Source organism: Echiichthys vipera, assembly GCF_963691815.1.
Source record: "Echiichthys vipera genome assembly, chromosome: Y".
In the NCBI taxonomy this organism is placed as follows: domain Eukaryota; kingdom Metazoa; phylum Chordata; class Actinopteri; order Perciformes; family Trachinidae; genus Echiichthys; species Echiichthys vipera.
The window spans coordinates 5,449,845-5,476,709 of NC_139849.1; the positions used below are offsets into that span (position 1 = coordinate 5,449,845).

At 43.9% G+C, this 26,865-nt stretch overlaps 1 protein-coding gene across 1 annotated transcript in view; it reads right to left on the reverse strand.

The window, feature by feature from the left end:
- LOC310966213 (ras-related protein rab7-like) overlaps positions 1-25,822 on the reverse strand; it is a 43,392-nt gene extending 17,570 nt beyond the window's left edge. Inside the window, exon 1 of the mRNA XM_083940068.1 lies at positions 25,576-25,822. The gene's annotated coding sequence lies outside the window, so the exon portion shown is untranslated. The remainder of the gene's footprint in view (positions 1-25,575) is intronic.
- Positions 25,823-26,865: the final 1,043 nt, after the last annotated feature.

Sequence of the window (26,865 nt, forward strand, 5' to 3'; positions counted from 1 at the left end):
CTGTTTTGGGGGAACGCCTAGATTAGCAACTACCTAGAGAGGGGGGAGAACAGAGACAGTTGATAGGACAAGCATACTCACACCCCAGATAGATGCACTGACTGTGGCCAATATCCAATATTGATACGAAGGTCACAGGGGCATTATTCCCCTTGGCAAACCAGAGACCTTGAGGCGTTGATAAAAAGATTACATGAAGTCCACGAGGGAGCTTGCCGCGGGATAAGACATTTCGAGGAACAGTGGGAAAGTTGCTTGCACTGGGTGACATCACATAAATGACACATTCATCAGATTCTCTCCGTTCTTGAAAAGTTTTCCGTCCACACGGACTCGGTTCAAGAAATATCTGCGTCCCTAAGAAACCAGTGAAACCAGCTGAAACCGCTGTAGTACACATGCCGGGCCCGGGTGTGGCGCTGTAACTGCCACAGAAATACACCAACACGGCGAAGAAGAGACTGAGCTCGGCTGTTGTGTAGAATCATAATACAAACACCGGAGGGTTTGTCGGCAAATCTGGCGACTTCCCAAATCCTCCTCCAATCCTAGAGAGAAATCTGTCGACCGTTTCTGGTGTTATTGGAGACTTTGTGGTGTTTTGGATCACTCGGTAATAACTGTTCTCAACGAGCAGCGGGTGCTGCTGTGAGCCCCCCGTCCCAAAGCACTCACAGGCGGCACTGTCTCGCTACTTTTTGCGACCTTCTTGGCAACTTTATAACTATTGTAGCGGCATGGATGTGTTGCTTGTCACTAGGAGGTAATGTGTCTGGAGGTGTGTCTATGTGGGAGCGGAGTCAAGGGTGTGTGTGTGTGTGTGTGTGTGTGTGTCACTGGAGCTGACTGATTGCTTGATGAATGCCACCTGTGTCTCACTGGGAAATTGTTTGCTTGATGCAGAGAGTGGAGAGGCAGGGTGCTTACATTTCTGTTGACCGCTAAACTTCTTACGTTACGTTTCCTCTTTGGATAAAGCACTTCGGACAGAACCCTGTGTTCCCCTCTCTGTGACTAATTTGGGTTTTGATAGTCACGATACAAAGTCAACAGAAATCCGGCTACATATCCGACATCAGTTGATGCTCAGCTGGATTGATGCACTTAAAACAATGGACCACTCAGCCACTTTCGACGGTGACCGTGAGTAAATTTGAATGAAGTGACGGAAGCGCAGCGCAAGCCACGGTATGTTGAACTCAGCTTATCAATACTGCAATGTTTATGCCTTGCCTGGATGCAGTTGATGCTGGTTGCTAATGCATATTGGATGCACAGGGATGCTGTGGCGGCTGTTTGATGTCATTCTTGCCGTATTAGTCAAGGATTGAATTACCCTGTGATAAAGTGGATCGATTGTTTTGTGCACATTAAAAGGAGTGAAGTTGGATGTGGATGTTTCATGCATTGACTGGTGATGCTCGAGCTGAAATTAGTGTGGCCTGTCGACTTCAAGACAATATTGGATTGTTCATGTGTGGAGTCAGATATGTGATGGAATCAAGTTGGAGGTGGATTGTGACGCAAGCCCTTTGAATGTCTTATGCTGGATGTCAACGAGTGGATCAAAGGCTGGTTCACATGTGAATGGATCGAAGATTGGCTCAAATGCAAATGAAACTGATAATGAAATTGTCAAAAGGAAAATCATTCTCACTGAAAAGGGTTTGGTGTGTAAAATTGAGAAAATAAAAGGTGTCAATACTTTAAAGGAGCTTATGGAGAATGATGAAAATGTTTCACAGGTGCAAAGTCAACTGGACATTTTGATGCAATTGCACGGGGAGGCAACTTCCCTGCATGCATCACTGATGGAAATAATACCTGACGTTGAAAAGGAAAAACAAACAGTCTGGTTTGCAAGCGTCAATAAATACAACAAAGGATTTGTTGAGGATGTGAAATCCTGGCTCTCTGAAATGACGAGCCCAGCCTCAAGACATGCAACAAATGACAATGTGGAGAGACAACCAAATAATAAAGAACCTGAAAATCCTCCAATCTTGCCACCGCATGAGCCACATCTGAAAAGTAAAATATCCCCAGACATGGGACGGGAGGAGACGCCTGGAAAAGGTCATGACATGAATCAGGATGACATTCAGCCAAATGACAGTATTTCAAATGTTGGAAGCAGAAAATATGGATCAAAAACTGGGAATGCAAGAACTTCAAGCTCCTCTATTTCCTCTTCTCGTGTCAAAGCAGAGGCTGAAATGGCTGCTCTTCTCACTCGTCAGAAGTTACTCCAACAAAAACAAGACCTGGACAAGCAAGAAGAGGAAATAAAGAAAAGAAAAGAGAGATTTGAACTTGAAGTGGACATAGCAGCTGCCCAGGGGAGGATGGAGGTCCTAAAAGTTTCAGGAAGCAGTGTGAGAGGCAGCAGATGTAAAAAATCGGATGGCATGGAATCCTGCATGGCCAGAGGGGCTCTCGACGCTGAGGCTGATTCATTTGTGCCTGGTGGCCGAGGAGTATATGACATTCGGGTAGGGCTGCAGCTATCGATTCTTTTGTAATCGATTAATCTAGCACTTTATCGATCGATTAATCGATGAATCGGATAAAAAAAAATGCGTTTTTAAACACCCAAAACAAATAATGCATAACGAAAATGATGTAGCTGTAAAATGATCAAGCATTTCTAATTAAAAAAAAAACAGGTATTCATTCCAACTCCAAAATTTTGCTCCAAAACTAAGCCCATTTATTAAGTGCCAGTGAGAATTTAATTACAGAATACAGTTCAATCAACTTTGATAAAACATGGATAACATTTAATACAAACTTAAATAGTAAAGGCCATTTGGCCTTGGTTGCTTAATACAACATTATCAAGCCAAACAGGTACACAATGTGTACGATTTATAAAAATAAATGTAAATAAAACAATTATAAATAAAATAAATAAATTATAAATAAGACTTGTTCAGCTGTAATCTCAAAACAAACATGAAAATGTACCTAGATGAGGTAGAGAGAGAGGTGAGTGAGTGAGAGTGAGAGTGAGAGAGAGAGAGAGAGAGAGAGAGCGAGAGCGAGAGAGAGAGCTCTCGTGCAGAGGGCGCGTGCTTGTTCCCATTTCTGTTTATGTTTCCAATATGATGGTTGAGGACACTTTTATGTAATAAAAGCATACGTCTTCTTTTCCATGGTGTTCAGTAATGTATTTTACGTATGTGTGTAATATTTACATCTTATTGATGTGACATAAATCCTCAGGGAAAATGCTGCCCTGAGGCAGGCAGTACCTCTGCCTCAAGGAAGGTGCTGGTGCCTACTGAACTCGGTGGAGGATCTCTTCAATAATCTCCGGTGAGTTTATTTTTGTTGGTGACGTCTAGGACAGGGTAAGAGTCCCTGAGCCGCAAATGGTTCGAGTCCATTTGTTTTTTTTTTGTTGACGTCTAGAGGACGAGGGTGCCACTCCCTCTTTGCAAATGGTTTGAGTCTATTTGTTTGTTTGTTGACGTCTAGAGGATGAGTGTGCCGTCCCTCTTCCGCAAATGGTTCGAGTCCATTTGTTTGGTGGTTGACGTCTAGAGGACGTCCGGAGGACGAGGGTGAGAGTCCCTCTTCCGCAAATGGTTCGCGTCCATTTGTTTGTTTGTTGACGTCCAGAGGACGAGGGTTACCAGCCCCTCTTCCGCAAATGGTTCGAGTCCATTTGTTTTGTGTGTTGACGTCCACTAGGGCCCTAGAAGACGAGGGTGCGGGACCCTCCTCTGCAGGAAGTTCGAGTCTTTCTGTTTTTTGACGTACAGTGTCTGTGCGAGGGCCGGCCAGCAGTCTGATCAGCTGCTCTCTTTTCAGTTCGAGTCTGATTAGTAGTACTGGTTTGTGAAAACGTTGTCTCACAGTTCGAGTCTGTTTGAGGTGAATTACAGCAACGTTTCCGGTTAGCTCATGAGCAAAGTAAGAGGTGATTCCGGACAGTATGGTAGATAGTTTGTTGTAAGTCTATATGTGCGTTGTTCCCATGTGTGTCCCTTTTTTCTCTTTCCCTCTCTACCCCATCTTTGTGTGTGTGCGTTCATGTTCGACAGCTGTGGAAAGAGGAGTGTGTGTAAAGGCTTTGTTTTAGCTCAAGGTCACATCAACAGTACTATCCTCCCTTTCCTTCGCGCTGAGGAAAGAGGGAGCATAAGATAATATAGGGAGAGATTGTTTTTAACGGCAATAAATAACTAGCAACAAAATAAAGTAATTCAGTCGGTAGGGTGAAAACTCCGCTTGTGAAAACTCCTACAGGAATATATATATATGTACCGTAATTTCCGGACTATAAGCCGCTACTTTTTTCCCTCATTCTGGTCCCTGAGGCTTATACAACGGTGCGGCTTTTCTACGGCTTACGGTAACCAGGGGCGCGCACTACCGAGGATGCGCGAGACCGAGGCAGACATCTGGCGCCAGGTAACGAGAGCAAAACAAAGAGTAGGAGAGCTTCAGCGACAGTTTGCGCGAAGGAAGTGTTCATGCAAACACCCTCAACATGGAAAACAAACGGAGAAGTGCATATGATGCTGCTTTTAAGTTAAAGGCAATCGATCTGGCTGTCAAAGAAGGAAATAGAGCTGCTGCACGTACCCTTGACATCAATGAATGGCTGGTTATTTTGATAACGTAAACGGCCGCGGGACTGCACTTTTACTGCCGTGTTACAGGCAAGCACTTTGTATTACTTTGCACCGTTGTATTATTTGTACTCTGCACGAATGCTGTTCGCCATGTCAAAGATGTGAAAGTTTGATTGAATGATTGAAAGATTTATTGTTAATAAATGGGACGCTTTGCGTTCCCAAACAGTCATCTCTGTCCCGACAATCCCCTCCGTGGTAGCAGGAACCCCTATATACTACGGTAATTACACATCAAAACGCCTGCGGTTTATAGTCGGGTGCGGCTTATATATGGAGCAATCTGTATTTTCCCCTAAATTTAGCTGGTGAGGCTTATAGTCAGGTGCGCTTTATAGTCCGGAAATTACGGTATACTCATATAACCACTGCATGTACGATATGTAAAGCAACAATTAATAAGGTAACGTTACTGTCGAAAATAAATAAATATATAGATCTGTAAAAAATCTGTAACCCATAGATATATATGTAGATCCATAAACTGGGTTCTAGAAAATCTTTGAACGGGTTAAAACAGGTAAATCACTGACTGACCCACTTTTATCAAGGATGTTTGCATTGGAATGAATGTTGCAGGCCTGTGTGTGTGTGTGTGTGTGTGTGTGTGTGTGTGTGTGTGTGTGCGTATGTGTGTGCGTTCGTTTAAGACATGTTTTGACTGACCAGATGACCAATTGAGATAATGTATGTGCCTTGGCAAACTGCTATCAGCATGTTGAGCAGCTGGCTTTCATGGTCCGAGTAAAAAAAAAGGTTAATATGACTCAGCTGTGATCCAAAAGAGAGAATTAGATGAAGAAGAAAGGATACAAAGGCAGGAAGAGGAAAGTATTAGAAAAGGAGGAGGATAAGAAGAGTCGGAGGGAAAAGGAAAAGTGTGAGAGATTGGTGGAGGCAGAAAGGAAAAGGATTGTGGCAGAAGAGAAAATTAGACGAGAGGAAGAGGAAAGGATACGAAGAGAGCTAGAAAGGAAAAGGAAGTGGAAAGGATAAGAAGGAGGGAAGAAGAGAGCTGAGGAAGAGAGAAGAAGACGAGAGGAAGAGGAAATGGTGAGAAGACAAGTAGAGGAGGGTGAGGAAAAGAGCAGGTTTGAGGAGCAAGAAAGGAGGCAAAGTAAGGTGAAAGGATTAGAATGGAGGAGGAAAGGGCTCAGGAAGAGAGGAGACGGGAAGAAGAGGAGAGAGCAAGGAGACAAGAAGAGGAGCACAAATTAGCATAACTAACATAGCTAATGCTAAGCTAATTAGCATTGAGCAAAAAACCTAGCATATCAATTCAGACTGGGTTTTACCATAGACTAACTTAGCATAACTAGCATAGCTAATGCTAAGCTAATTAGCATTGAGAAAAATAGCATATCTAAATTATACTGTAGGTATTGCCATAACCTAAGTAGCATTACCAATATAGCTTAAGCTAAACTAGCTAGCATTAAAGCTAAAGAGTTAACGGTTCAATTGGATTCAATATCACTAAAGACGAGTTTAGCATAACCAAGGTAAGCTAGGCCCAAACTTACTACCAGTGAAACATAGAAATAGCATCCTCAGAGAAACAATGAAGCACATAATTGACACGCCAGTGCGACTCTACACAGACCTAAACTAAGCGAGATGGGGCCAACTCAAAGCAAACGCGACGAAGGCGTAGCCCTAAACCCAAATCTCCAGTACATGAACAAAACTACGGTGAATCTTGCGTTGACCAATTCAAATTTTGGGCCACTGACTGCGGTTTTCCCAATACAGGCAGTTTTATTCTCACACAATTTGATTCTGAAAAGTAACCTCAGACAGAAGGCAGGAAAGGGTTACTTCTCCTCCCCCTCCTTCTTCTCTGTGTCTTAAACTAGATGCGACCCTCGACCTCGACTCGGCTCCTCCGACCAGGCTGGCTCCCCAACCAGCCAACCAGAAGCAGGCTCAGCAGGCTCAGCCCCAGATCCAAGAAGCTGCCCAGCCTGCACCACAATCGCACCAACCACTCTACCCCCTCGACGACCTGGCTGCACTAGTGAGGGGGAGAGGTGGCCAGCCGGCCACCATGACAGGCAGATCCAGGGGAAGAGGCAGAGGACTCGGCCCCCGGCGATCGCGATCATCTACACAACCCCCCCCCACCTACGTGCACGAGCTGGCTCCCACTACACCAGGAGCAAAAACCTGAACGGCGTGACGAACATGAAAAAACTGCCGCCCTGTTCCCCAAGATCAAGGATGGAGGACAGAATTATGCAGCGAAGCTCCTGACTTTTTGTCAGCATTTCCGACCTACCACAAAGAGACAATCACCACAGAGGTCGTGAAAAAGGCAGAGGGCATGGCTGAGGGCCAAGGGGGCGAGAAGCTATTTCATCTGCGGAAAGCATGGACACTGGCGAAACGACTGCCCAGAGCATGAACAATGGCAGACCAACCGCCAGGGATTCCGACACAGGGGCGATTGACTGGCCGGAGGGCTGGGGAGAGTAAGGGGCGAATCTGGACCGGACACAGGCCCTCCGAACGGAACATGTAAATACACCAACACATCCACATTCTCTCCACGACACAGTTTAAATTCTGTACTTCAGGCTATTGAATGCTTAGAAAACACACACACACACATCACAAAACTTGCAGGAAATGTATGCTTCACTAAACTTTGCTGCCTATAATAATCTACCCACACTAACACTCACTGTTGCAGACGTACCCCTCACAACCCTAGTAGATCCTGGAGCGACAGGATCTGTAATACGACACACCGATTTCAAAACAACACCCAAAATGAGCAGGAGTTGTGTTAGAGATCTTATGTGTGTGTTAGGCATAAACATTAAGTCAGGCTCGAATGGCCTAACCATAATTAAAAATGATCTATAGACTAAAAACCTTTCTGACTTCTCCTGATAATGCGGCTACTTACCACTAACTATGGCTCCTCCCCCACTCAAGCCTCACTGCAGCACATTGTGCTGAACACATCTGCTTAAGGAAAGATATTCTATTTGAACAACACACGCTGTGCAATTTCTGTGTGCCTGCCTAACGTTTCCTTCCAAGTGCCGCAGTTCCCGTATGTTTCCCTGATCAAAACACAGGAGCTGCAAAAATCTGGAACCTTGGTTGACAAAATGCATCAAGGCGACCGGATGGAATCAAACGGCCGACCCCGCAACTGAGCATCATCAGGTTTAAAGGTGCATCGAGTAACAATACAAAAGGCAGTTGCTGCTCTTGAGAACGGTCGAAATTTAAACTTCAAAACCCAGAGGTATACTCTACATCACACATTACTGCACCACACGGAAAGAGAATGATTAATAATGTCACTGGCATACTAAAACTGAAACGAGTGCCACCGCAAGTGTGGGCACAACACCGGCACAATGTAGGTTTGCTTAAAAAAAAAAACCTGTTGTAATCACCCCAAAATCCTTATAGGCACTGCCAGCGACAGTATCCATTACGGAAAGAGGCTGTGGAGGGCATCAAATCGGTGTTTGAGGCCCTCCCCAGGGCAGGCATCATTGTCCCCTGTGAGAACTCACCAGTCCGCACGCCAATATGTCCGGTGAAAAAATAAATAAATAAATAAATAGAGAGATTAGAAAAACGGCCTCCACATACGCCAGCCGAGTGAAGGGTTTGTCCAGGACTTGCGCGCGGTAAATGCAACAATCCATGCACGTGCCCCTACAGTACCAAATCCTCATACAACTCTTTCACAAGTTCCACCTGAAAGTAAGTGGCTTTCTGTTATAGTTTTGGCTATCGCTTTCTTAAGCGTCCCCGTACACCCCGACAGACAAAATTGGTTTGCATTCACATTTTAAGGTAAAGCATCAAGTTTACCCGACTGTGTCAGGGGCTGTCGGAGTCTCCAACCATCCTCAATGCTACTCAGCGTGAGAATTTATAGTCCTTAAGTCTGCCACAAAACAGCCTTGCTGGCACATGTGGATGATTTAATGATTTGCTCTCCTACACAGGAGGCTTGCGTCGCGGACACGCTAGCCTTGCTTACACACATTATATCGCAAGAGGGGAAAATACTTTCCCAAAAGTGCATCTCTGCCATCCAAGAAATCCCAAAACCAATCACAAAGAAACAGGTTATGAGTTTTCTTGGCATGACATCATACTGTAGACAGTGGATCCCTGACTATGCAAGCATCGAGGCACCTTTGGCGGCCATTGCTCATGGTCAGGGTCTAGCAGCAGGGGACAAAGTCGCTTGGACGCCCGATGCAGAAAAAACATTCCACGATCAAAAGCTAGCTCTACAGACACCACCCACTCTGGGCCTCCCAGATTGCAATCGGCCATTTACACAAACCGTTGATAAAAAAGGGACACTACATGACCTCCGTCTTACTGAAGGATGACGGGGGGCAAAAAACAAAACAAAAAAAAGGTTGCATACTTCTCATTCAAACTAGACCCTATGGCAGCCGGTCTCCCAGCCTGCCCTAGAGCTGTGGCAGCTGCGGAGAAGGCAATCATAGCTTTTCGCGACATTGTCGGTTACTCTCCACTAACCTTGTTTGTCCCACATGCAGTCTTAATGATTTTGTTAGAGGAAAAAACCTCAAAAAATATGTCCTCCGCAAGATGGTTAAAATACAACACCATTCTGCTCGAACTGCCCAATATCACTGTACGGCGCTGCACTGTACTCAATACTGCCACGTTGGTCCCTACTTCAGAGAAACAGAAGCCCCATGACTGTGTGGCTATTATTAATGAAATCTGTTCCCCCAGACCTGATCTTCGCGAAACACCACTCACCAACCCCGACATGGAGCTTTTTGTGGGCGGCTCAGCATCAAGGGACCCGGGAACAGGGCTTAACCAATCAGGTTTTGCAGTCACCATACACAAAACATTTTTGGCAGAAATTCTCCCGTCTAACTATTCATCAAAAGCCGCTGAGCTTGTGGCCATGATTGAAGCATGCAAATTGGCTAGAGGTAAGACTGTCACTATTTTCACAGATAGCAGATATGCATGGGGGGTTTGCCACTCATTTGGACAAATTTGGGAAAATCGAGATTTTCTCACTGCATCTGGCAAACCCATCACCCATCACAACTTGGTCGCTTCCCTCCTTGATGCTTTGCTGTTGCCACATCACATCACCATATGTAATAGAAGAACATACTACCGCTGATAACACAACTTGCTATCACTTCCAGCCCGCTGTAACACCATACGCAGACTTACAAGAGCTGCAGAACAGAGCCACACCAAAAGAGAAATGGGCGTGGAAGCAAGCTGGCAGTGTGATGAAACAAAACGTTTGGTATGGCCCTAATGACAAGCCCTGTTTGCTGGATTATTTGTTTCACCATTACGCTAAATTGACGCATGGTCAAGACCACGCGTCAAAAGGGGGGATGACATGTGATATCCAAAGACATTGGATGACACGTGATATTTAAAGAAATTGGTTCACAAAAGGGTTTCTCACTATACAAAATTATTTGTGATCTCTGCAGCAAACAATGCAGGCAGAGGCATTAGGGTCAAACAGAGCGCTCATTCCCCAGCAGCGAGACCTTTTGATCACTTACAAATGGACTTCATAGAACTAACACCAAGTGAAGAAAAGGAATTTTTCTTGAGACACCACCTGGACCTGTTGCCGGCTCAACAACTACTACCTACTCCTGCTGCTGAACGAGTCCTACTCCAGCCTCGCAGATCGAAACGGACAGGAACTACGCATCTTGGACATTGCCCCGGTCACCCGACTGGAGCAGGATGCCTGGTAACGAGCTGTGGCTCTAACCACCAGGCTGATGATGAATGACAGTGGTTATGTCTGTGCCCAACATCCTCACGGTGTGGGCATGGCACTGCCTGCGGCCTCTCTCCCTGGTTGGGGGTTCTGAGCATCAGTGCTGTCAACTACGAGGGATCGACAGTCAGATTCAGAAACGTCACAACTACACTGAGTCAGGTGCATCATTCAGTGATGACGACAAACCCCACACGGCAACGAGGAGCTGTGTGCTTTGTAAGAACGTGCTTGACATCACTTGACCAAAATCTGGGCACGTCCTTTTGCAACTAGACAGTGAGCGCCACGTGCAACAGCGCACGGAACGCTGCCTACACCAACCCTGAGTGCAAGTAAGTGGGTCCTTACCTGGACAGACTGAACCTCACACACACCCACAGCCTTGCTTCTCAAGGGGGTGTGTGCCACATTATCGGGACAAAATGCTGCACCCATGTGCTTGCATTAGGTGAGAAAACTCAGAAGCCCATGACGGCTGGGACCTTGGTCCTGGCTCACAATGGGGGGATGGAAATTCCAACGCTGTGGTAATGTTGTTGGTCATTTGTTGCGTGCTGCCTTGCTGCAGAGCTCTCGTGTTTTCCTTAGTGAGCTCCGCCACGTGGTAGTACCCATGAATCAACATGACCCCAGATGATCTGTGGGTACCACTGTTTTTGGATTCAGACATTGAGTCAAACTCATGTAAACACAAAATGTGAATGCTAGAGTGTGATTACACTACAACCACATGCGTGATGACAACAATAAAATTCTCACCCTTTTGTGCAAACATGACATGTAATTGTGTGCAAACTGGCTCACTCAGGTCTGCCTGCTTGCCTGTCCGACCTTAGCTCCTTTACCCTCTACAGCTTGACCAGACCGCTACAAAGGGGGGGGATTGTTTAGATATCCTTCGTCTCAACCCGGTGAAGAGTGACAACAGACTTTGTCAAGGGGGCTGTAGAAATTAGAAAGTTGCTGAGCGGTGACGGGGAGTGGGGGCCCTGTGGTTAGAAGTTTGGCCAAATACATGTATTCTGTATCCGCACCTTCTTTTTAATCATATTTTATCATTTTTCCCCTTCAGGGTGGATGTTTCAAGCCATCAGGTCAATTTCTGGCCTGTGGTAGTGAAAGAAAGGGGTTTATCTGTATTATGCTATTCATCGTTTGTTCCTTTCCACCTCAATCATTTATTACATGATAATTACCCTTTGTAACTATTCCAATCACTGTTTTTAACCAAATTAACTTTTTCATCTATAATATAAAAAGTTTTTTCTCCAGTTTTGATGCATGCTATTTAAAAAATTGCTAAAAATTTAAATATAGATAAATTACAAATTTCCTTTTGTAGTGAACATAAAATGTTCAATGGGGGGACTGTTGTGGGAATTTTGGATATTTGTAATTCATAATCATAGTTTTGTCAGGTCAGACACAGTTCAGTGTCTCCTCTGTCTCACATTCTTAATGGATGATGCAAATAACTAACTCATGATGATATATTGGCACATTTGTGCATCTGTACCCTGTGTTAGAGACCTTGTGATGAGAGAGGTTCAGAATGTTCAGAATTGTAATGTCTAAGGCATGTTTTTGTTTGGTCTAAAGACGTCACCCAACCAAAGCTATTCGCGTCCTGTCTCTTCACCTAAAAGACTGTGCGAGATTTAGCACAGGTTCATTCCCTACTAGACTCTAACTTGTGAGGATGTAGGGATGAACGTATTTTTGTCTGCAGAAGAAAATGCTTTGGCAAAATAAACCACAGAGAAAAAGCTGATCCTGTTTGTTGATCTTTATTGAAGAATTCATTTCCACAACAGGTGTTTGATGGAGATCCTCTTCAATATCACGCCTTTATAAGAGCCTTCTTGCGCAATGTAGAAGAGAGGACAGGTGATGCTGGAGACTGTCTGCACTTTCTTGCACAGTATACTAGAGGAGAACCACGAGAGCTTGTGCGAAGCTGTCAACAAATGCCTGCAGACAGAGGTTATCGAAAGGCAAAGGCTTTGTTGGAAGAGCACTTTGGAAATGAACAAAGGATTGCTTCAGCTTATTTGGACAAAGCACTCTCATGGCCTGTGGTTAAAGCAGAAGATGCTAAATCTCTCCGAGCTTACGGTCTCTTCTTAAGAGGATGTTGTAATGCTATGAATGACATACAGCATGGGTGTCAAACTGATCCAGTAAAGGGCCGTGTGGCTGGAGGTTTTCATTCCAACCGAGCAAGGAGACACCTGACTCGACTTACTCAATCACCTGAACTGTCTTCACACAGTTGATTTGTTGGACCAGGTGTGTTTTTGATTGGTTGGGATGAAAACCTACAGCCACACGGCCCTTTACTGGATCAGTTTGACACCCATGACATACAGTATATGTCTGAACTTAACATGCCTGCAAACTAGTGACAGTGATCAAGAAGTTGCCATACAAGCTGAAAGATAAATGGAGGTCAGTAGCTTGTGGTATTCAAGAGACCCACCATCGAAGAGCTACTTTCCCTGACATTGTGAGTTTCATTGAGCGTCAGGTAAAAATCATTGCAGACCCTGTATTTGGCAATATACAGGACACACAAAAGACTATACAAATTAAAGATGGCAGCAAAGGTAACTCTCAGCGTCGCACAAGAAACCAAGGAAGTAGTTTTGCAACTACGGTAACACCAGCTGAGGGAAAGGCCCATGTGCAAAAGGAAGGAGCCCCATTGGACAAAAAGACCTGCTTATACTGCAAGGGTGAACACGCACTGGAGTTGTGTTCTCTATTGGGAAAGAGGGCGCATAAAGAGAAGATCACTTTTCTGAAAGAACATGGAGTCTGCTTCGGTTGTCTGTGCATAGGGCACATGAGTAAGGACTGCAGGAGGCGACTGTCATGTAAAACATGTGGAGCTAGACACCCTAGCATGCTTCATATTCACTCAAAGAACAATGACCATGATAAAAATCAAGTAGCTGTGGCAGATACAAACACAGCAGTGGGTTGCTCTCTGGTGGCGGTGCAAAGTAGTGGTCTCACTGGGGCCAGTGACCATGACTGTAAGCTCTCCATCATGCCAGTCAAGGATAAGTCTAAAATGGGTCACAAAATCGTGGAAACATATGCCTTCTTGGACCAAGGCAGCTCTGGCTCATTTTGTACATTAGGTCTTATGAATAAACTGAAGGTTTCAGGAAGAGGAACTAAAATTCTCCTATGCACTATGGGCCAAGAAAAGCTTGTGGGAAGTTGCATTTTATCAGGTCTGGAGGTAGCTGGCTTGGAAAGCGACCTTTACTGTGACTTGGCAGATGTCTTTACACAAAAAAGAATGCCTGTTTGCAGAAGCAATATAGTACGGGAGCAGGATCTGGTGAGATGGCCATATTTGCGAGGGATACACCTACCTGAAATTGATGCAGAAATTGAGCTTTTGATCAGATTGAATGCAACAAGAGTCCTGGAACCAATAAAGGTGATTTCAGGTGAAGGAGGAGGGCCATATGCTGTCCAGACGTTGTTGGGATGGACTGTTAACGGGCCAATGTCTGGTGAAGCAGACTTAGAGCCTCCCAGCATCACTGTTAACCGCATCTCTGTTGTGAGATTGGATGAACTGTGGAATAAGCAGTTTCAACTAGACTTCCCTGAATGCAGCAATGAAGAGCAACTGGGTCCATCAAGAGAAGATTGCCAGTTTATGGAAATGGTGAAAGGCACTGTTCAGATGGTGGATGGTCACTATACCATTGGTTTGCCTCTCAAAATTTGAAACGTGTGTATGCCTGATAATCGCAAGCTAGCAGAGCAACGCAACATGAGTCTGAAAAGGAGGTTCCAGAAAGATGCTTTGTTTCATGCAGATTACACCACCTTTATGCACAACATAATTTCTTGCGGTTATGCTGAAAAGGTTCCTGCTGATCAACTGGCATACAGCTGTGGCAAAACATGGTATATTCCTGTTACGTCCCAGCCTAGGGGAACTGGATGCAACATGACCTGTTGAGCCCCCTCGCTCCTCCCATCCCCATCTAAAAAAAGGCTAAAAGCAGGGTTTTCACTCTATACAGTAGCCTTTATTTGCTCGGACATGAGAAACGGCCCAAAACAACAAACAAAACTCAGTTCTCTAAACTGACCTACTCAAAACAAAGAAAACCAAAATACAGGGATCTAACCTAACTAAGGTGCAAAAACAGGAGAAAAGGGGTTAAAGTAAAGGGCTTCTCATTCCTACGGGCTACTACTTTAATATAAGGGTTAACAAAAGGTTGCAGAGACACACACATCAGGCCTTGGTTGGGGATGAGGGAGGGAGAGCTAGCGAAGGCCGGAACCAGGCAGCATAAATAGTCCCCATCCACCAATCAGCAGCACTCCTCTTCGGCCATGTGGTCCTGCAGCAAACACCTGCACACACACACTCTTCCACACACACACTGATTGCATAGAGGGAGACAGAGAGACACAGGTACCACACACACAGCATAACACACACAGCCTAACACTAATAAACATAGGGCTATAACACCTCCCCACCAAAAAAAAAAATCAAACACAGAAAGTTTGATTTACCCAGCTCGAGACAACGCGTCAGCCATGATGTTATCTAGACCTTTCTTATAGCGGATTTCAATATTAAAGTCCTACACCAAGAGGGACGCATAAGGCGCTGATTACTGTTACACATTTGGGACAAAAACACGAGGGGGTTGGGGTCAGAGAAAACTATAGTGGGGTCAGAGGTGGAACTAAGGTACACAGCAAAATGTTGCAGCGCTGACAACAACGAAAGAGCCTCTTTTTCGATAGTACTATAATGCAGCTGGTGCTTTTTAAACTTTTTCGAAAAGTACCCTTCTGCCCAATTACATAATTTTTCAGACGCAAGTGAGATGGGTTATGGAACAGCTACCTACCTACTACTGCGCAACACTGATGGAAAGCTGTGTAGCACCCTTGTCATGGGAAAAGCCAGGGTGGCTCCCTTAAAACCAATCACCATTCCCAGACTGGAGCTAACGGCAGCAGTAGTAGCGGCACGTATGGACAGGTTGTGGAGAAAGGAGCTACAGATGACATTGCTTGGACCGACAGCACCTTGGTGCTCAAGTATGTCAAAAATGAAACCTCCAGATTTAAAACATTTGTGGCCAACAGGGTCGCGGAGATCCTTAAAGCATCTTATGCAACTCAGTGGAGATATGTGAACACCTTGTCCAATCCAGCAGATATTGCTTCCAGGGGACTAGGAGTAAGATCATTCCTCAAGGATGAACAATGGATGTGAAGAGGAGCAATGGCCTACAAACCCAGACAGCTCAGAAGAATTATCAGAGCAAGATGATCCTGAGTTTAGAATGAGCATTTTGATTGACCGTACCTCATCCCCTGGAACCGTCTGAAAAGAGTCATGGGTTGGGTCTTAAGATTCAAAAATAGACTCTTAAGCCTCTGGAAGAAGAGGAAGGAGGTCAAAGAGCTGCTATCACACTCCAGGAGAGATGAGAGAGGGCAGAAGGATGTTCTTAAAACCGAGCTGCAGAATGTCAAAGATCTGTTCGATGTTTCTCTCACAGGCGAGGAAGTAAGAGAGGCAGAGCTGGAAATAATTGGATCATGCCAAAGGAAAAGATTCCAAGAGGAGTTTTCCAGCCTCCTAAAGAATGTGAAACAGACGAGCCATATATACAAACTAAATCCAAAGCTTGATAATGGCATCTTGAGAGTCGGTGGAAGGCTCAGCAGGTCAGCAATGCCTGAAGAGTCAAAGCATCCAATCATATTGACCAAAGATCTACAAATCTCTGACCTCATTCTGAGACAGGTACACAAAGAAGTCGGCCATGGTGGAAGAACCCACATGTTGGCAAAGCTACGCCAGAAATACTGGATTACTGAGGCTAGCTTGGCTATACGAAAGATCTTGGCCAAATGTGTTGTCTGCAGACGGGTCCTGGCAGTGCCAGCCAGCCAACAGATGGCAGACTTGCCACTCAACAGGATTTCTCCAGATGAACCACCATTCACCTCAGTGGGAGTTGATTGCTTTGGTCCATTCGAGGTGAAACGTGGAAGATCTAAGGTGAAAAGATATGGAGTAATATTCACCTGCTTAGCTCTAAGCATATCGAGGTAGCTGGGTGTATATCGAAGTAGCTGCATCATTGGAGACAGATTCCTTCATCAACACCTTACGTCGCTTTATAGCAAGAAGAGGCCAAGTCAAAAAACTCTGTTCAGACAATGGAACCAACTTTGTCGGCGCTGATCGAGAGTTGAAAAGATCTTTGGAACAGTGGAACCAGTCTCAGATCCATGATGAACTCTTACAGAAAGGGATAAAGTGGAAGTTCAATCCTCCAAGTGGTTCCCATCATGGGGGAGCCTGGGAAAGATTAATTCGTTCAATCAGGAAAGTCCTCAACTCTACTTTAAGAGAACAAACTCTGGATGATGACGGTCTCCACACTGTGCGAAGTTGAAGCTATTCTCAATAGCAGACCAATCACAAAAGCATCCACAGAACCTGATGACCTAGAGGCTCTGACACCCAACCATCTTCTCCTCCTCAAAAGTCAGCCATCTTTTCCCCCTGGTGTTTTTCAAAATGAGGACTTATGGACTATAATTGTCTCCATCTATAGAATACGTCTGATTTGTTTTGGAAGAGATGGACAGGGGAATACTTACCACAGCTTCAGGAGTGCCAAAAATGGAACAAAATCAAGCGCAATTTCATTCCTGGAGACGTTGCGGTCGTGGTAGATGATTCTGCGCCCCGCAACTCTTGGATCATGGGGAGGGTTGTCAAAACCGTACAAGATAAAGGAGGACTCGTTCGACAAGTCAAGATTGAGACCAGGACAAGCTTTCTGGACAGGCCTATCACCAAGATTTGTTTGCTTCAGGAAGCCGAGGACACCTGATGGATTCTTTGTTGACGTGACTTGTTTTGACATGACATGACTTTGAACATAAGACTTGTAGCACGGGTCACATTCTATCTAGGCTCCGTAAGTTCTGGAACCTCTGGCCCAGAGACACTGAAAGATTCGGACCCGCTCTTCAAGGACATTGAAAATGGATTATTCTCATGTTTGTAAAAAAAAGGGAAAGAAAGAAATCGAATTGTTAATAATTTTGCATGCATTTGGCATTAAGTTATTCCATGCTGCTATTATTGTTCAGTAATTATTATTATGTTATAATAATAAGGGGCCGGAATGTAGCGGCATGGATGTGTTGTTTGTCACTAGGAGGTAATGTGTGTCTGGAGGTGTGTCTACGTGGGGGCGGAGTCAAGGGTGTGTGTGTGTGTGTGTGTCACTGGAGCTGACTGATTGCTTGATGAATGCCACCTGTGTCTCACTGGGAAATTGTTTGCTTGATGCAGAGAGTGGAGAGGCAGGGTGCTTACATTTCTGTTGACCAATAAAACTTCTTACCATCTATAGTCAATTTCTGCAAGTTTATCCTCAAACTGTTTGTACAAAGTACTTTTCATTGAAAGGAGAAATAAAACACCCACAAACTGCAGTGACAGCTTCACGTTTCTTTGGATAAAGCGTGTCGGACAGAACCCTGTGTTCCCCTCTCAGTGACTCATTTGGTTTTTGATCACGATAGAACTATATCTATCTATCTATCTATCTATCTATCAGCGACCAATTTAGAGTTTCAGACCATCAGGGAAAAGGGAGAAATCTGTGGTCGGCCCAATTCATTCCCATGCATGTGGCTCACGAGTACAGTTTAGTCTGTGGGTCCGTGTCTCTCTCCACGCAGCAGCGCTGTAGTTATGCGACGCCGCAGGGGTTAGAGGTATTAAAAATGTGCGTTTATAGTAAAAGGCGTTCTTGTGTGGCTGGGCCCTTAGTGTTGGCAAGAGTTTTGGGTGAAACCATGATGGATAATCTTCTTCACAACAATGGGTGTGCATGGATGACAGATCCAAAGGCAGATGGAACCGAGTTCAATGCTTAAAGATGCTGCCTGTGGGCAGTCCTGAGAAAAGAATATCCTGTCAAAATTGACCCTAAAGCATTGAAGGGTGAAACCCTTACAGACACTGAAAACCCAGCCACATACATCAGCCGTAAGCTGAAAAGATGGAAACAAGAAAATGGGGAGGAGGCTGGAAGCAGCCATTTGTTGTGGACGCGTTGTCAGGTCCAGTAAAACCCGACTGGAAGATGTTGTAGGATTGACGTCAATGCCTCATTGACAATTCTGTGCTCATGTTGTAGAGGAGCACCTTCAGCAGAAGACTCCTCGCACCCAGATGCACCACAGGAAATCATTCCTGCCTGTGGTCATTAAACTATACAACGCATCCCTGGGAGAGTCCAGAAAACCAATGGCTGGGCCCTTATGGGATGGGAGGGTTTGGGATCATGTAGATAAACAGGCCGGCGTATCAGTGGGTGGGTGTATAATTTCAAAATTCAAAGAATTGGATATTCATCAAAATGTTTATATTACAGTTTACGAACTGATTTTTGAATGAAAATACAATCAGAAAATCCATCCATCCATCTTCAACCGCTTGTACAGGGGTTTCTGGAGCCTATTTCAGCTGATATCTGACGTGAGGCGGGGTACACCCTGGACAACACCTACGGGCAGTCATCAATTAACCTAACACCTGCATGTCTTTGGACTGTGGGAGGAAGCCGGAGAACCCGGAGAAAACCCACGCAGACACGGGGAGAACATGCAAACTCCAAACAGAAGGGCCCCAGCCGGGATTCGAACCAGAGACCCTCTTGCTGTGAGGCGACAGTGCTAACCACCACAGCGCCGTGCCAAAAATGAAAAGTTTATATTCAATATCCTTAAAAGCTACAAAAACACACTGAAAGCTGAGAACCCAGGAGGATAGAGCTAAAAGAAAACGTCAAGCAACCAAGATGAGTTCAATATTCTTTAAAATCTAAGCCAAAACAGGGAATAAATAAGACAATTAAAAGATTGCTAAAGATGAGAACAGCAAAAGAGAAAAATGTCAAGTTTGGTCTTTAAACAATGAGTGAAAAATAAATCAATTCTAATGCCAAAGGTTCAAACATCTAGTACGCTTGGAGATACCTAATGAAATAAGTTTAATCAGCATTTACACAAAAGTAACAAGGGAGATCATAAAATAGGTATAATAAAATAGTGCCTCAACGTGCAGAGTTAAGGTGTGTAAGTTAATAGAGTAACTTTACAATATAACTATAATAATGCAATAGATTTGGTCAGCTGGCATGAACCAGTCACTGCACCATCTACGTTTATGTCACACACGACTCTAGCTCCAAAATCCTTTTACGCACATCACAAGGAACTAATATGTGACTATTTAAGCATGTTATTAACAGTTCTCCACACCCATTACACAAAGAACACACGCACGACGAAGGAGTCGACTGGTGTGCAGTCGACACAACGTACCTGTACTACTCCTCCTTCCCCTCACTGACACAGCCAACAACTGCAGAATCGTCAGCAAACTTCTGCAGGTGGCAGGACTCAGAGAGGAGCTGAAAGTCTGAGGTGTACAGGGTGAACAGAAAGGGGGAAAGAACAGTTCCCTGTGGAGCTCCAGTGCTGCTGACCACAGTGTCAGACACTCCATCCTGGAGTCTGACATACTGTGGTCGACCAGTCAAGTAATCCGTAATCCAGGAAAACAGGGGAGGGTCCACCTGGTGGTCCAGAGCCTTTTCATCAAATCTGTTTTAGAACAGATTCAGCTCATTGACACGTTCAGTACCACCTCTTACTGTCTGGCTACCAGATGGTTTGTAGCCTGTGATGCTCCTCATGCCACTCCACACATCCTTTAAATTGTTCTGCTGGAGTTTGTGCTCCAGCTTCCTCCTGTAGGTGTCTTTTGCCCTGTTGAATCCTCTCCTGCAACTCCCTCTGAGCCTCCTTAACATTAGCATACAGCAGGTCCAGTGTCTTGTTTTCCCTGGTGGGACAGTCCACAAACTGCTTGAAAGTGGGAAGTGTTGCAGCCAGAGTGATTTGGTTGAAGTCCCCAGATATTGCAATGAATGCGTCTGGGTGCCGTGTCAGAATGCCCTAACAACGGTGTGGATGACGTCACTCTCGCGCGCCACTTTTGCAGTCGGAGGAATGTAAACAACCAAAACGATCAGCGAAGTATTCTTGCTCACTTTTTGGCCAAGGGTTTTACTGAAGCCTGACACTTAAACACTGATGTACAGAGGTGACCTGTTTCAATACAGCATGTGCATTCCAACACAGGGTGGACGAAGGGTTTAATTCCTGCATTTTATGTATCTTATGATGGGGAGAAGTGCCTTTATGGCCCGCCTGCACTAAGGCATGTTGGCACCCTCTGCTGGCTGATTTTATTTAGTTCTCACAGTTTGCTCTGGAATATATATCCTTTCAGTTTATTATTTTTCCCCCCTTTCTGGTGGTGACTTAAGGGGTCAAACACTGTTAGTTAAGGGAAGAGACCCGTGAAGTTTCAGTTTCGCTGTTAGTTGCGAGCTGGAGAGCTCAAATGTTTTTTTTTTTCGATGGGAGTAGCCCTTAGATTGGTCACAATGTCATTGTCTGTTTTTATGTTGTTTTGTTTTGTTTTGTGTGTGTTTTGGCCCTTTTTTGTTTGTTCTGCATTCTTCAACTCCCTAAATCTGAAGGTGGACTAGCACTCCCTAATTTCCGCCACTACTTCTGGGCCAGCAACATTAATAAAATTCTATATTGGCTCCATGGTGGAGTTGTGGACGTCTGTCCGTCCTGGGCTCATACTGAGATAACATCTTCCTCCTGCTCTTTGTAATCTACGATTTGCTCACAGCTCCCCATAATGCCCACAAGGTCTTCTCTAATCTGGTTGTCCTCAATACCATTAAAATTTGGATCCAGTTGAGGAAGCAGTACAGCTTGCAAAAGGCTTCGGTTCTTGCCCCAGTTCTGAATAAACTATGCATTTCCCCCTTCCTGCACCGACCCTATATTCCGCATATGGTCCGATAAAGGGCTGAAAACGCTTAAGGACCTGTATGACGAAGGTGTTTTTGCGTCCTTTGCATCTATGTCGGACAAATACAGCCGGCCTAATAGCCACTTTGTTCGGTACCTTAAAATGAGACATTTTATCCAAAAGCAATTCTCACATTTTAAGTACCGCCCCTCCCTGAAGCTGAGATGGACCAATTTCTTTCTCTCAACGTACAACACAAACGACTGATTGTCATTTATAATAAGATTGCTCTTCTGAGCCGCGTCCCCACTGCCTCACCTAAAAATGCATGGGAAAAGGAGTTGGGGGTAGACATTACTGATGTCCAGTGGAGGGACATCCTAAAACTGGTCCACTCATCCTCATTCTGTGCCAGGCACCGCCTATTACAGTGGAAGGTGCTTCATAAATCCCATTTCACCACTGCTAAATTGGCTAAGATATACCCTAGTCACAGTGACGCTTGTAACCGCTGTGAGCAGTCCTCAGCAGACCACGCACACATGTTCTGGACGTGCCCAAAGCTTTTCGAATTTTGGTCCGATATATTCCAAACCCTCAAACACAAACGTGGAACCCAATCCCCTGACTTCTCTTTTTGGGCTTCCTCCGTCTAAAAATCTGCCCAATAATACACAGCGCATCATGGCCCATAACAGTTGGATACGTGAAATTTTACAGTGTCTAACTTCACAAATCTTGGGACCCACTGCTGGCTCTTATTGGTAATAGTCTCACTGTTACTCCCGATAGCAATTTTTAGTGCCGGGAGGAGAGAGACTATATTATTATTTATTAAAACTATAAGAGACTTGATTAGGACTTGCTGTTGCCCTCAGAGACTTGACTTGCAAATAGTGACTTGTGACCATCTCTGGTATGTTTGTGTGTGTGTGAGATCCATTTATACAAAGACGTAACATTCATTCATTCTTTAGAATGGCAGTGTTTTATGTGTAAATATGTCAAGCCTGTAACGTAAAAATTAGTTGTTTAAAGTGTAATAAAGATGTTTCTTCTGCATCTGAAAACATTTCAAGTTATTATTCTACAATTGTATTACATTATGCATATATGAACTGGTCCTGTGCTAAAAAAAACTGTCAGGACTGAGATATTGCCCAAATCGCAGGATTTTTTTTGGCCAGAATTTGGGGCTGAGGGGGGCAGGGGAGCGAAAAACTTGCGTGTGCACGAGAGCCGAAACGTGCACGCTCGTCAAGAAACACGTGCAGCCACTGAATACTGAACTAACGTTATGTGCAAAAAAACACATCCACCTGAATAAAAAAAAAAAAACAGTTCCCTGCAAAATATCACTCACTGATATTATACTGTATATATTATCATTATTATTGCGCACACACACACACACGCACGCACGCGCGCGCACACACACACACACACACAGCGAGTAACGAGGATAAGTTGATAAAATCATCTGTTTGTGCGTATTTTAGTGAAAGAAAACCTATTTACTTCATTTTTTCTAAGATTTGATAATGTAAACGTGTTTATATTCTTACCTAGAAGGCAAACTATTGTTTACCTTTTTGCCAACTAAATATATAAACGCGTAAATGCAGCAATGTCTCTCCTACTGTTTCAAAATCTCACTTCACTTTCATTTAAGATTGTTACAGTAATCCCTAAGCAAGCTGCCTTATTATTTCAGTTTTTGCATGACATGTCCTTAAGAATATCTGATTAATTTTTTTTAATAATTAGGCTACAAATCTGATACATGGTATTTTTAGAATCTAAAAGAAATAGAAAAAAAACGTGACCTCAAAACCGTAATATGAACCGAACAGTGGATTTTGTGAACCGTTCCACCCCTAATATATAACATCAACAGTCACTACAGTGCGTTACATTATTATCATTTCCACCCTTATTATTTGTGAGCATTAAGTGTGCCAGGGTAGACGTCAAAACCCAGAAGTTTAGCATTGCGCTGGTTTGCATAATCCAAAAGGGATTTGTCAGAAAATAAGATTTGTGACTCATGTTTAAGAAACAGAGGGGGTGCTGTAAAAATAAATGTTTGTTTTTTTTGGATAAAAAAAACGATGAGCCTGTAGGCCTATTTAAAAATACATTTTAAATAAATAGATTGAGATTGACAACTTTGTCAAATACACTTCAGTGCACACAGCCAGGGTCTGTAACACACAGATCAGGTCATCGGTTCTCAGATGAATATGCGCTGTTAATTACACTTAAAATAGATTTGGTCAGCTGCCATGAACCAGAGAGTCTGCACCATGTAGGTTTATGTCACCCATGACTCTTCTGGCTCCAAAATCATTTTACGCACATCAAGGAAATAATCTCTGACTATTTAAACATTATTGAACAGTTCTCCACATCCATTACACAAAGTACACACACAAATGTCGAGGTCGATCTGGTGTCTTGGAGTTAAAGTCTCTCATGACGATGAACTGAATAATCGGGTTTTCTGTCTCTGAAAACATGGCTCTTGTTTGCGGCTGAAGCTTTGTCAAACATGATGCTCCATCTTGGACTGTGACACACTTAGGCCCTCTGTCTTTTGTAAGATCGGCAGCTGGAGTTCCAAGTACCGAGCTGGTGCCACAGGACGTGTTTCATTACCGCAACACCGTGCAGGAAATGTGAAACTGGATCTTGGCTGGAAAGGCTTGTCTAATCCAATCATGCTAGGCTGGGTTGCGAGTGCTGAGGCTGGGCCTGCCGGTGCAACTGCAGACAGTCTCCTTTTTGGGTGCTTACTGTTGTTGTGGTGGTTGCGGTTCTTCTTCATTGGTGGTGGTTTTCCAAAAAATATCCGAAATGAGATTGTGTGCCATATTTCCTTCTCGTTCTGTCATTAGACTGTTAATTTACTAATCTGCTGCTGCCATGGATGTTTGCTGCATGGAACAAGCGTGAAACCTCTTTACTCTGCGTCCACGAGCCTGCATGACTTTGACAACGTAACTTTTGTGAACCTGTGTTGATTAGGCCTCAAAATGATTCAATTAAAATCCAAAATACAGATAATAGCCTACGTGTGTCAAAATATTTTTCCCTAAATATTCATATGGATATGTAAATTATGCAAAACTATTTTTAATACATTTTTGAAAAATCTCCCTCTAGGTGGCGAAAGGGAGATTTTCCATCCAGATTCCAGCGCGGCAGCAGACAATTTCAGCGAGGCAGCTGCCTCCAAATTTATAATGCAGAAAAAACCCAGACCAGTGCTATGTGCTGAAAAAGTTAACATGCAGCCCTGCAGGCAGATCATTTAGAGTAAAACTAGATAATGGTTGCCAGTTTCCAATTTACTATAATTAATCATTAAAAACAAAGTCATAGAGCAGTACCATGTCTCAGTCGTCACACTCTGAACATTATGTGAAGATAGTTAGGTGAAACTATTTGAACTTGAATCGGCAAGCTTTTTTGGCACAAGTAAAGATTATGCAGATTGTTGAATTAAGTACATGTGATCAAACAAATAAACTGGAGGACATGTACTGTACCTGCGTGACTGTGAGTCACAACTAAAACAAAAACAAATGAGCACAGAAGAACATCTTGCAAGTCTAGTCAGCCTGGCAACATAGACACATGTAGACAGAACACACACCGTTGCTTTTGCATCTACAAAGCAGTTAAAACAAATAAACAAAAGAACACCACAATGCATCTTAATGAAGTTGGATTGACTTCATCGTCAGTGACATTGGTGTATATATATATTTACGTGTGTGTGTGTTTAGTATAGCTCAAAATAAACTGAAAGTTTATATTTATCTTAGAAACAAACTGATTTCAAACAGCTTTTCTTTGCTCTAAACCAGTGAAATAACAAAAACGGTTTAGTGCATCAACAGTGGTCGCAATTTAATCTGGCTGCCTCCTGGTTTTGAGACATTGGCTGAATATGTAGTTCACTGGAATGATGTCCGGTTAGAGTTATTTTTTTTAGATATAAAGTAAGACTTTCATAGCAACTAATTCCCCGGAAGAGCAGATCGCTCTTTTCCGTTAACATGGTCGCTGGTTAAACTGAAACACCGGCCTTGTTTTTGTCAACCAGCTTCTCGAAAACACATTACACCATCTTTAGCTGTTAGCGTTAAAGGATACGTGAGCATACATTATACAAACGGACTGTTGTCATTTCAGGAACTTACTTTTAACTTGTACTTCGAATTCTTGACGGAGTCAGAGCAGGCTGCCAGCTAACTAGCTGTTTCTGTTCAGGGCAGTTAGTGCCAGCCGCTAACTGAACTCGTAAGCTAACGTTAAATGTTGATTTGGCAATATATACGTTTCAAAGTGGTTGCCTTTCTCATGAACACTAACCAAACCGTGTCGTAAATTGGCGTTGGAAGATTTGCCTACAAGCGAGCTCACTTATATGCTTCACTTCACACTTCCTCCTCCGAAACAACGGCTGCGTGTTACGTCAGACGCAGCCAACTTCTTCTTCTTCTTCTTCTTCTTCTTTGCGGTTTTACGGCAGCCGGCATCCAAAAGTTGCATTGCTGCCACCTATGGGACTAGCACCTTAGTGCTCTATACCCTACTATACAGCCCAGTGTCTTAAGAATCTGAAAAAAAGGCTTTTCCCCCTCCTGCTTAACCCCACTTCCAAAATACTTTTAAAAGATACTTCTTTTAATCCAATTTTTCGCAATTCTCTAAGAAGGTCTTGTCTTTGGCTGTCATATTTTCTGCAAGACATCAAAACATGTTGTACTGTCTCAAGTTCCAGACAGGAACACAAGCCACTCTGGTGATTTCCTAGAATAAACAAAGTGCTGTTCAGATATGTGTGACCAATTCTCATTCTAGTAATAATAACCTCTTCCTAACGTCTAAACCCCCCTCCAGATGTTAACTGAGTCAGTTACCCTACTAGATAATGTGAATAGGTGCCTTCCTTTGTTTTCTTGCTCCCAGAGCTGCTGCCATTTTAAAATAGTTTTCTGTCACACTATACTCTTACCCCCTGCCTTTGGTAGATTTATGTTGACATCTACAGTTTCCTTTAGAGCAGCTTCCTTGGCCAACTTATCAACCTTTTCATTTGTTGCAATACCGCCATGAGCTGGGACCCATAGAAATTAGATTTCTACGCCTCTCCTTTTCACATCTCTTATTGCCAGAAGAATGTCATATACTAGGTCTTGTCGACTCTTTGATGATCCTTCCCCAACACTATTAATAGCTGACACAGAGTCACTACATATCAAAACTTTATGGTTCTGGATCTGCTCTGTCCATTGCACTGCCATCAGGATTGCATATAATTCCACTGTGAACACGCTTAGGAAATTAGGAAACACGCTATGGGCATTCCATCCCTGCACAACGAAAGCTGCTCCTGTAACGCCTGTTTCTGGATCCTTTGAACCATCTGTGAAAATGAATATGTGATCTTGATATTGTTCTATTACATGACACTGGAAGTGATGCAC